Source organism: Marmota monax, unplaced genomic scaffold (genome assembly GCF_021218885.2).
Source record: "Marmota monax isolate L192 unplaced genomic scaffold, Marmota_monax_Labrador192_F-V1.1 WCK01_AAM20220418_F8-fsc00017, whole genome shotgun sequence".
Taxonomy (NCBI): domain Eukaryota; kingdom Metazoa; phylum Chordata; class Mammalia; order Rodentia; family Sciuridae; genus Marmota; species Marmota monax.
The window spans coordinates 8,210,775-8,223,767 of NW_026695241.1; positions in this window are offsets into that span (position 1 = coordinate 8,210,775).

Here is a 12,993-nt window from a genome sequence, read left to right on the forward strand (position 1 = left end):
CTTAGAAGAATCATTTCATGTTTAATGAGCTGATGAATGCTACTGGGTAAGAATCTTCATTTTCTGGTGTGTACGCAGCCAGTTTTCCTAATGTGCTGCTTCAGTGCCTTATGGAAGTGAAGGCTGAAGACCCACTCAGGTGATCTGAAAGCCCCTTGAAAATTGGTTGGTGTTGCTCCTGGGAAATGATACCCGACCTCCCATAGAAGGATCAGGATACATGGGGTGGGACTAGACCCATCGCTCTGAACACAGGATCAGAGCTTAATGGCTTCTTTCATTGACCAAAGAGAAGCCCAGCAGAGAAGGGGAGGTTCATCGTCTCGTCTTTTCTCCCATAGTTGGCATCAACTTTATTCACAAGGAGGCCAAATCTGTATATGCCACTATGAGACTTCTCTCTCTCTCACAGTAACTTCAGCTAAAACCTTAAAGCTGTTGCCAATGAGCAAAACTTTGCTCAACGTTAATTCAGAACTTCCCAGGAGGAACAGACTTGTCCTTGGAACAACTGTACCCATCATCTAAATTTACCTCATAAATTGCAAGATTGGAATTTACTGGGTGAATTATTTTGAGGAAGTTTGTAGAAGTGAAGCCAGCCATATGCCTCCCTCTCTAGAAGGAGAGCGGTGGATGTTGCTTCTTTTGGCTCTCGTTCCTTAGCCAGACCAGACTGTGCAGTAGAAGCCACAGCAAGGTCCTATAAACTTGGGGCTGTCTACTTCAAGGGGGGAACTTCACATCCCCTGGGTAAATGTCTTCTGGGGGTTCAGACATGCTGTAATTTGCTGTAAGAGCACAGAGTTTACTAGAACTAGGTTGACGGGTGTCCCCAGGGAAGTCGAAAGGCGAGAGGTTGTCGGAGGCAGCCTGTGGTATTAGGGTAAGGAGAGCAGGGGTGGCAGCTAAGCAGGCTGCGCTTGAGTTTTTTGAGGGGCAGAACTGTTCCCCTAAGGCATCAGGCACATGTGGGAAAGGATCCAGGATTAAACTGTCTTTTGAGAAGACTATTTACATACTACCGGGGAAGCAGCTGTTGGGGTTGGGGGGGTCCCAAGAACTCCACCAGGGGAAGCATTGTTGGGTTAGAGACAGTGCCCCAGGACCAACCTCAGGTGGTCTTCAGCACTTACAACTGTCCCCTCACCAAAGCCAGTATTTGCACGACAAGAGGCTCTTCAAAAGCCAAGAGAGCACCTTCCACAGCACCACTGGAGTGGACATTCCTTTAATCTTGTTTTCTCATCCCTCTGCACCTGGAAATCCAGAAGGACATAGTGGGTGGAGGAGTTGGGGCAGGAGGTAAAGAGAGATGACTCCTCCCCAGATACCGATTCTCAAACCCGAAATACAAACCGAGCTGGGAGGAGAAAGTTGTAGCTGAGTACAAGGTTAAGATTTTGTTAGAATGGTGTGGACCAGATTTTTTTAATTCCCAAAGATGGAACTTTTTCAAAGTGGCTGATATTGACTCATATGGGGTAGAATCTGACCCAGGAATTGGTGGGAGAATACACAAGCACTTCCTGATAATATCACACCTAGTTAAAGCCTGTATAAACCTGGTAAGAATCTTGCTTTCCAAAGGTACCAGTGTAACTTGCTTACATTGGCTTTGCTACATCTAAAGGCCTACCAAAAAAAAGTGGTGGTTTTAGACATCAAATGCCTATCTCAATTCTGGGTGTTTAAGGATAGACAAAAATATAATGTTTTTCCAGGCAAGAGTATCAGGAATAAGACCCATTCCAGACCTCTTTTGTCTTCTTTGAAGTCAGGATCTGGCTGGAGTTTTTTTCCAAGATGGTTTTCACCCCTTCTCCGTAGACCCAAGCAGCCCCTTCCTCTGCACTGTGGGTGACCAGTCCCATGCTTACTGAACCTGCTTGTGCCACAGGAAGCACTCATAGGGCTCTTAATAGGAAGATGGTCATCCATAAGTTAATCAAGCCTTTGGGAAGCTGTTCTGACATCTGGAACTTAATGCCCTAGAGAAGAATCCAGAAAGTCCCTGCCTTCGTCTGTATTTAAACCAAGAATTAAAAGCAGGCAAGTTTGTGTCTCTTCTGTTTCAAAAGCATTTTCTTTCTTCTCGGGGTTCATTTTAGAAGGATTATTACTTGAGTTAAACAAAAAAAAAGAAGTCCAACATCCAACACTCAACTGTTCCTTCATGAATGACAAGTCCGTAATCATTCATGCTAATGGTCTTGGTTGAGTCTCTTCCTTTCCCACAAATTGCTCTACTTGACCACATCTCAAACCATTTTCCTTGGTTATTTGCTGGCAGTTTCATGTTAAATGTCTCAAAATATTTTCCAAAGAATAGTGAGGTGCTGCTATAAGGTCCCCAGGGACTTATTGGAGCTGCTTTTTGGGGATAGGCCTTTCTTCTGTCGATGGTGTTTTGCTCAAGTCTTGCTTCTTTTTGCAGAGGCAAGAGAAACAGATGAGCAGGGTTCAGAGAGAAGAATCTGGGTTCTCTTTTCAACTCTGCCAGGGATTTCAAATGAAACCCAGGCCCTCAAAACCAAATCTGTTGTTGAGTCATTTAAAGCTGGAGAGAGCTGTTTTGTGGCATAGAGAGCCTTTCTGGGAGTTAGGCTTATGTTATCCTTGTTTAGGGAAGAGTCAACCCCTGATACCCAACTTTCAGTCTATCTGGTCTTTTCCTCATATCAAGCCCCACCCCTAAAATCTGGCGTTTGTTTATTTCCCTTCCCTGACCCTGGTCAGATTTCTCATTATTAATGCAATATTTTATTTTAAATTGATTTAAATAAATTTGAGTTGAACCTCCATTTTTTTTTCTTTTTGGATGGTATGGGGAACATGTACCCAGCTCTCACAAATAGAAAAAAAAAACTAGTAACTGGAGGAAATGCTGCTCAGAAAAGACTAGCGGATGAGGACATCTTGGGCATCATTTCCTGGTTTTGCAGGAACCACAGAATGACACTTGCAAACACCCCCTCTTTAAAGCTAGAATTTCTTGACTGAGGATTTAGGTCTGTTTTTCTCTCATCTTGCCGAAGCCTGAACCCCAATTGTACAGGCTGCTTGGCCAGCTCATACCTAGATTTGGGCTTTCGTTCATGCAAAAAATTCCTACAGCAACGTCTCTTTAATAGCCCAATTTACTACATCTCCTTTCATTTCAAAGACAGTGTGTTGGTATATTATTGTTATTATTATTATTATGCAGTTGAGAATGAGGGGGAAGCTGACTTAGAGAACAAGTCTTTTGAACAGAGACCTCTCAACAGCCAGAAACCAGGTCAATGTTTTTTGATAGCAGAAGTTCCCTGCATTCGTGATGGGCTCCCCCACTCTCCTTGCTGGGATCAGAATCTTGTACTGAGCCTGCAGCTTTCTGGGACAGCTGACAATTTTCTTAGATATTCATATTCTTCTGGGACAATGGATGCATCCACATGTCCCCAAATCCTGATGGAGTAGCATACCTCAGATAATAAGTGACCCGCATTCATAGCACAGCAGGCCTTCTGAATTCCCACTGTCATGTTCCCTGGGAACTTCTGCCCAGAACTGACCTACGGGTCTGAGAGCTTGAGTAGTAATCCTGGCTGAAATCTTTTCCTGGACTCATTCTGTCCCTCTGTGGGCTGTGTCCTGGCAGCTGGCTGCAGCTTCTCCTATTAGGGGCTTGCTGGCCTCTACACCAGGTCAGTTTCTCTGTTCTTAAGAGTTCCAGCTGCTTCTATGCTCTTAGAGTTCCACCAGGCCACAGCTGAAGGCATACAGTGTGCCTGGACGTTACCTCTGTAAGAGGAGTGACACTTAAGGGACATGTGCTAAGGAACATATTCCGGGAACAGAAATTTTTGAGAACATCAGAACTTTTCTACAGGACGGCCCTGGCCTGCTTCCTGGAATCACAAGACGACTGCACAGGCAGAATTTCATTCTTTTGATTATGTACTTTAGAGATGATCCTACCCAGTTCTGAGATAACCACTCAATGCAATTAACTACTCATTTTTCAGGAAGCATGCAAATGATTATGTCCCCTGGCACAGAGATGAAGTGTTTACAATTCAACATGGCACAGCTGAACAAATGTTCCTTAGGTTTACTATGGGCAAGGAATTATGGTAAAGATTGTATGGAAGCCAAGGAAGAACAGGCAGCATGCTAAGATAATAAAAAGAAATAAAGAAAGGAAAGGAAAGAGAGTTGGTGGCACACGCCTATAATCCCAGTGATTTGGGAGGCTAAGTCAGGAGGATTGAGTTCAAAGCCAGCTTCAGCAACTTAGCAGGCCCTAAGCAACTCAGTGAGACACTGTCTCTAAATAAATTTTTTAAAAAAGGGCTGGGGATGTGGCTCAATCTTTAAGCCACATTAAAGCCCTTGGTTCAATCTCCAGTATGGGTGGGGTGGGCGGGGGGGAAGAAAAGAAATTAAAAATTTCACAGAAAATTGAATTTCTCAGAGAAATGAGAAATGAGAGAAATGAGCCCATACAAGAGGAAAACCTGCAGAAATATGCTTGTTCTTGTTCAAAAACCCAAGAATAAATATTCTCATGATTCCTCTTTGTTCATACTACAGTGAGCAACAGTGACGATGAGAGTGACAAAGAAAAAAAAATATCTGAAAGGAAGGAGGAGCCAGTGCCATAGCAGATGTAAGATACAGGGTACCATGGAAATGTCTCAAGTGCAGAATGAGGCAAGGTGTGCTTTTGTTGCATGATGATGCACAAGCCACACATGTCTAATTTTTCTCCCTCTTGAAAAACTTCCCCAAACTATGGTAACATTAAATCAGTAACATTAGTTTATAAAGTGAGGAATGGGTCATACCTAACATTTGCAAAGTCCTCAAGCAAAGGGCATGCCCTATGTTTAAACATTTAAAAGTTACAAATCAAGCTAACAAGCTGTTGCAGTGTATTTTTTCACCTTGCAAAGGATATTGACAAAATGGAAATATTTGTGCATATTCAAACCGGTTGATACCAAATAACTGCAGAGTGCAACTTTAAAATTGATCTCACATTTGTCAAAGCTGTTACTTGCTTTGACAAGAGGCAGTGGTGAACACATGAACAGCCCAACCCCAGCACACATACAGCTTCATTCTCATCCTGTGCAAAGAGGCCTTTCTTGACATGCCCTTAGGCTGAGGGTGTGCACCTTGGCAATGCAGTTGGTTGGAGTGACACAGGAAGAAATCCTTGCAGGCCCTGGATGTCCTGAAGATGACTTGGAAAGGGAATTGGGGGATCCTGTATAAGCACAGCATGATTCCAAAGAGGATGGTGAAGACTCTGGACGAGCATGTCCCTTGCTTCAAGAAACCTTTGCCTCCTCAGGAGGGAGCTGCTTGGTGCAACACCCACCCTTGCCAGATGTGAAGTGATATTGATGGGATGAAAGGGAAGCCCAGACTAACAACATTTCTGAAGCTGGAAAATGAATGATCAGTGACTGATTCAGCAGATACAAGAAAGCTAAATTCTTAACGGAGAGTGGAAAAAGGAAGGAACTAACTTGATTTATACCACAAAGTTCTCAAGAGGCTCTGGAATTGGGAGGCGGATATTGGTTCAGGGACTTTGGGAAGTGAGAATCTACAACAATGAAGAAGACTTAAGAGCCTTTTAAGAAGTGGTGAGACCCCCAGGACTACTCCTCTGCTCTGCACCTATAGGGCAAACCGTTCTTCTACTATCTAACAACAACAACAACAACAACAACAACAACAACAACAAACAAACAAAAGACATTATTTGGAAAGGGAAAAAAAGGGCCTGTGTGCTAGGAATGACCAGGCATGATGGAAGGTGGGATGCTAAAATATGAGGGTTCAACCAAGGTAGGTGTGTGGAGAGTGAGAGGCTCCACACCTACCTGGAGCTGTCGTCCCCCATTCTGATTATTAGCACTGAGGCAGAACATCTGAAATATATGATCAGATCTTCCTAGTCAACAAGTACCCCTCATGTGGTTAGAGTCTCCAGTCAGATTTTCAGTGTTCCATGAAAGCAGACAGCCAACAATGACCAGATTCTGAAGAAGGCTTCCAATAAGAAAAGCAAGAAGAATAGAGAAAACCAACTGTGCATGAAAAAGACTTTGAACAAATAATACACTCAAAGAAAATTTTTTAAAAAAAGTAGCACCTGTGAATGAAGAACAGTTTCCATAAAAAGAAATGTTTTGAGAATATAAAAGAGCTCTTGGAAATTAAAGAAAAATTTATAGTAAAAAATAAAATCCAAAAGAGAGTTTAGAAGGTAATATTGAGAAAAAACTCTCCAGAAAGTGAAAAAGATGACAAACATAAAAAAGATAGGAAACAACATCATAGAAGTAGTTCAGGTGCTCTAGTTGGTGACCATCACACATTTAGAATGGACAATATCAGTAATATTAATGGGAAAATGCAATCCACTGAATAATTCCAATGAAAATTCTACAAGTGGAAAGAGTTTTCATGTTGAAAAGCTTACTAGTGTCCAGAAAAAGGAAAGAAATTAGAAATTAGATCCAAATGAGATGACTCATGCAAAATATAAAATTACTAGAGCACCAAGGAGCAAATTCCACAAACTTCCAGTGAGAGGGACACACGCACGCGTGCGCGCACATGACTCAAAAATTCAAAAAGTACATCTTTTGCAAGAGATTTAGAATAATGAGACATTTCTCAATAGTAACACCAGAAACTAAAAGAAACTTGGACAATGACTACAAAATTCTGAAGGAAATAAAAATTTCCACCCAAGAATATTATACTTAGACATGATATTCATGAATGTGAAGCTAAAATAAAGACATTTGAAGGCAACGTGTGTGTGGTTGCCAAATTTTTCTTCTATATAACTCTTTTGAAGAACCTAGTAGAGGATGTTTATCATAAAAGAAAAAAAAATAAGAACCAAAAAATAGGAAGACATGGTCCATGGGGGACAATTCTAAGTGCTCACAACACCATTTCCTCTTCCAGGCAACACAGGAAGATGCCATATCCCAGAATTCCTTTTAGTCATGTTAGGGCCACAGGACTGAATCCAGGGCAATGGATTTTGGGAAGAAGTGATGTAACCTCTTTCAGGTCTGGCCCTTAAAAATATCCTGAATGGTTTCCTGGTCTCTCTCTCCCTTCTGTGGTCACTTTGAAGATTCATGTTCTGGATGACTTTCTACGAGGAGAGTCACTTGATCTGCCTTGGACTGTGACATGAGTAAGAAATAGACACTCCTTAAATTGAGTCATTATTTGGGGCTTGTCTTTTGTAACAACTAGTGTTTCTTTCTCACCCTCATAGACGGTGGGTGATGATGGAACGGAAATTTAAACTATGTGGCATTTGCTTGGCAGCTCAGTGGTGGGCAGTGAGGGAGCTAATATCAGAAATTATGAAGGGCAAGGAACCAAATTATACAGTGACTAACACTGGACAAAACTTTCACTTGCTCTCATATGAGAATCAGCAGCCCAAGATTTGTTTCAAAAAAGGTATGTGTGAGTGTTGCACAGTCTGGGATTCACTTGGCAAGTTGTTAGAAGAGATGATCGGTTGGTCTGCAAGGAGAAACAAAAAGGAGACAAAAATCTGAGGCCAGATCTGATTGTAAGCTATACTATACTACAACTTCTCAGAAAAAGTGATTGGAGTGTGATGGTCCCATTCCAGCCTAACAGCTGCAGTGAGGGTATCATCAATTTGGGAGAATGTTGCAGAGCGAGGTGGCGGCCATGGGAGGAGTCTGGGTCTGAGAAAGCCGAGCTGTGTCTAGGACTTTAGGCGTGGTTGCTGTATGTGAGCCCATTTGAGAAATACATCAGAAACATTTAGGTTCTGAGGGAATTGGTTTGCTGGAGAAACCATGAATCTTATAACCTCAAACTGTTTGAGAACTAGAACACCACCCAAGGCCCAACTTCCATAAGAGGAACAAGCTTTCCAGGGCTCCGTGAGTCTCCTTCAACATGGGACACTCTTTCATCCTTGGGGAAAAGGAGGATAGCAAAACACCATGGCCCTGAAGTGTCCCTCTCCTTTCTCAAGAACCTAGTCTAGTAAATGAGGGGAACGGTGCAAGTGAGTCTGGGCAAGTAGGTCCAGATAAATATTGTCTCGAAGGACACTGGCTGTCTCTCGTGCATGCTGGGGGGTAGGGCAAGTTAGGGTTATCTGTAGAAAGCTGCTTTCTGGTACACATGCTGGGAGAGTTGCTCCTTGGGATGCTGGTCATACAAGGAACAAAGCAAACTAAACAAATCAAGGACCACATTGCTTCTGTAGCTTACCTTGTAAACCCCTGTGGCAATTAGTGCAGGACTGAGGGCACTCTGGAGAGGACGAGAGTCATTGTTGCAGCGGGTTGCCCTGGACAAGGCATCAGGAGGCATAGAGATGCTATTTTCTGGAGGAAAGCCTTTACTTGGCGAAGTCATTACTCGAGGCAGCAACAGAAAGGAGGGAAGTTGCCCCTGGACCCTCCCTGTAAGCATTTTTCAACAAACTTTGCGCCTCACATGCTACTCTGGGTACCTACCTTTTTCGGTCTTTTGGCAATCTATCTCACTGCCTTAGCATACCTGGGCTGGGTACTCAGGTACGTGCCAGCACTCAGGTCACGTGTGATCCCGGAGAGTAAAAATCATGGTCTTTCAGAGAGGAGAGAAAGGAGTCATAGAGCATCAGAGCCAGAGGAGTTCCTTCCAGGGAGCAGAATCAAGCCCAGCTCAGGAACCACTCCTGAGGGCAGGTTGGGGGGTCATTCTCAGTACCTAATGGGGTCTCAGAATTGCTACAGGCTGTGCTTCTCTGAGGTCTCTTGTTCTTCAGCTTTTTGAGTAGAAGTATTTGTTGTTCTTAAGCTACTCCTTTACTTTTAGGTTTCTGAAGCCAAAGATTTTGGATTTTAGTTTATAGATTGCTGGACCAAGAGAGTCAGAATGAAGACAGGGTATTGCCTGTCGCCTGGTGAAAGGACGGGGCTTGGGGTTGTCTTTCTGTCTACACTCTAGATAAATAATGAAACAATCTGGTGACAGAAAGTCAGATTTGCCAGAGATGATGCTAGACGCTGTCTCAAACCATTTCCTCTTCTCAACATGCAGGAAAAGCGTGTGTCCCAGCCCCCCTTGCTGGCCTGGTCAGTTTTGTGACTGAATGGGCAGAAGGATGAGAACCATTTCTAGGGCTGGCCCTTAACAATCCACACAGCTCCCCAGCGATCTCTTCCACTCGTACAACCCTGTGGAGGCACAAGGTCTGCAGGGCGTAGTGAACAGATGGAAATCCATGCACAAGACTCATGGCCACAGTCACAGCTGACTGTGACAAGTGTGAGAAATGACAATGTATTGTGCAAAGCCTTGAAAGGCTGAGGGTGGGGGTCAGCCAGCATCTCTTACTCTGAGACACACGAGACATTGGAATTGGGAGAGGCAATGATAGCTACTCGTGTAAAACCCCCCAGATGAAAAGGGCATGCCAAGGACTTCAGGGTCATCTGTCTACCCTAGGACCCATCCTAAGGCTCTGCCAAGGCCTTCTCAACAGAAGACTGACAGATGTTCCGAGAGCCTGTCTTCAGAGGAGACTTGGAGTCCTGTTGAAAAATTGGAGACTAAATCAGAACTAAGGTTGGGGAGGGAGAAGAGCAATAGTTAACTCCAGAAGAAAGCAGAATGTTTTCCATAAAAGAAGATGAAGAAGAAGAAAAAAAGAAGCTATTGTGTGCTATACGTCTCACTTATAAATATCATATAGAGTCCTAATTTTATAAGTGCTAACATAACTGTGTTCAGAAAAAGGAGAGAGGGATGGAAAAATGCAAGTGTTGGTAAGAACAGAAGAGGAAATGAAACTAATTTTCATACAAGAAAGCCAAAAATCAGTGCCTAAAAAAGAAAGAAAGAAGATGTAGCAATAATAGCACGTTATTCCTGGATATGATTTTCTTAAAACAAAAGAACAAATGGTAAAGAATCCTGACATTCTTTCTTGTCAAAGAAGGAGAAAGAATTTTAAACAGTACCATTCTCAATAACTCTGTGTTGGTCTCCTTGATGGTGGCCATTCTTCAGCCAACCTATTAAAAGAAATGAGACTTCTTGTGTTGGAGGGATAAAGAAGTCCTGGCAATCAAATGATTCATTACTTGTCTGACTTCGTCCCATTTTTATACAGCACCTTTAACCTGCACAGATGGCTTAAAGAATGACGTCCCTGACGATAGTTTCTTCTTGAATCAGTCAAATATCACAGTTGTGGTTCTTTTAAGAAAATACTATAAAACTACTCATGGTATATCAGTACATAAAAATGACTGCTGTTCTGGAAAAATTTTCCCTGGATTTCTTTCTACCTTTGATACATCAGTGGTCAGCAAATCCAGCCAATGGACCAGATGTGGCCCAACACACACATCTTTTTGTGTGGCTTGTGAACTAAACAAAGGTCTCACTTTGACTCTCCTCAGTTTGTATAAGGCATAAAAGTGGTGGGGATTGGAAATGGGAAAGTTTCTCTTAAAGAGGACCCAGGAAGTTAGCATATAGATATCTACAGTAGGTGTTAATGGATGAACTACTCAAGGAAAGAGTTTTATTTATTTTAATCTCCTGTGTCCAGTTACAGTGCCTGTCACAGAATAAGTGACATTAAATGATGATTAGACTGTCATACCAGGGTCTGATTCATAATAGGCCCATGACAAATTAATGAATGACGAGGTGAAAATGAACAGGTATTACAATGACCCTGTCACATGTGAAGCAGGGTGAGAGATGGAGCATAAAAAGAAGGCCTTGAACTTCACGTTCCTAAAATATCATGAGGTGAAACATTTTTGATGATGATGATATCAATAATGTTATCAGTTGACTCGTATGGTATAGACCCGTGCCCTTTCAGTCAGGATTGCCCAGATCCCTGGGGTACCTCTCCTGGCATTAGACAGTTTTCTCATTTTTCCCTTTTCCACTTCATCCAAGAAAGCTAAAGACTTCATCTTTCCCAATCCTTACTATGACCCATTCATTGCTCTGGGCTATAAAATTCCCCCAGTGCATAGATAATTTGAAAGACTGACTTGAAGGGAGAGTCATTTTAATTGATTGAATCAAGGGCCTTTTCCTGTCTTGTACATGTTTCCATTAAAGATGAGGCATGGTATTAAAGATGGTATTAAAGATGGCAACTCTGGCTCCTGTTGGTGTGTTCTAAAGCCCCAGATATTACTAATTGTAGGCCATGGGCCTGACTTTCATTTAATGACCCATTCTTTCATCCCTCATAAGAGATGCATAGCTCTCGAAAGTCAGACTAAGTTAAAGGAAAGAGTGTTAAGAAAAGTTGAAAGCACTCTCCTCCCAAGAAAATTTATATAAGTGATTTTTTCTAGTTGTTCTCAATGACCTGTCTGTAAAATAATGAGCTGAAGAGAAAAGCACCCTTGAGCAGCCAAGTAGACTAGGTTAGGGGAGGTTAATTGAAAATATGTACTTGGAATATTTTAAAAATCTATCAAATTTTCAAGTTACCTTGGATAAAGTCTGTGGACACATTCCTTGTGATTTCTTTGTTTAAACATGCTTTATAACCCTAACTGTAAACATACATTGAAATTGCAAATGTTTATCCTTTTTCATCCTATAAAATGTTTGTTGTTTTCTATCTTTTGACAAAAACATAGAGTTGAAAGCATGATGAAAAGTTGATGGACCACACAGTTCTTGGGTGGAACTCTTTATTACATAAAGCAAATTTGATCCCAATCTTTAATGAAATTGATGGTTGTTTTAGTCAGCTTTTTCATGGTTGTGACCAAAAGACTGGACAAGAACAATGTAGAGGAGGAAAATTCATGTGGGGCTCACAGTTTCAGAGGTTCAGTCCACAGACAATCAACTCCATTGCTCTGGTCAGAGGTGAGCACACCATGGCAGAAAGGTGTGGGAGAGGAAAGTAGCTCAGGACATGGCACCGGGAAGCAGAGAGAAACTTCTCTCACCAAAGACAAATATTCAAAGGCATTCTCCAATGACCCACCCCTGCCAGTCTCACCCAACCAGCCTACGGATAATTCCTATCAAGGGATTAATGCACGGATTAGGTTAAAACTCTCATAACCCAATCATTTTACCTCTAAAATTTCTTTCATTGTCTCACCCATAAACTTTTGGGGGATACCTCATATCTGCTCTGGCTCCCAAAAGCCCATGATTATCTCACAATATAAAATATCTTTAGCTCATTTCCAAGAGTCCCCATAGTCTTACGGTATTGCCAAAAGTCCAAGTCCAAAATCCCCTCAAGGCCAGCTCTCAGTGTGAGCTCCTGTAAAAATTGAAAGCAAGTTACATACATCCAATATGTAAATGCACAGAGGAAATATTTCCATGTGAAGAAATATGGAAATGGAAAGAAGGGATGGGGCCAAAATCCAGCTAAGCACAAACAAATCCTGTAGCTCCATGTCCAGCATCTGGGGCACGTGGTATTGTGATGTTCTTTCCAAAGGGCTTGTGTAGCTCCACCCCCACGGTGTGGTAGAGCTTGTCTCAGAGCACAGAGAGAGATAACATGATGCCCAAAGTATTAATGTGAGCCTTCCACAGCTCAGTTGTAACATTGCTGCTACTCTGTAGTATAGAAATAGAACGCCTAACTAGAAATCTATATATTACCTTATACGGGGTAATACAGAGAACTAAAGTGGTGAACCCATCTGGGATGTTTCTTTCTCCTTTTATTTATTTATTTTTAAATCTCTTTTAGTGAGCTCCTGCTCACTGTAATCTTGCTTCCTCAACTGCTGTGGTGAGAACTTGAGCTGTCTGGGGAAGGGGGAGGGATCTGGGCTGCTTGAGCTGGAAAGTCTTAAAACCAAGAGGTCTGTACTGTGTAACAAAAAAATACTGAGAACAAAGAACTGTGCTCAGAATTTGGAACAGAGGCTCCTCTGGGCTAGCGGCATAGAGTTCTCCCATTCTCTGAGT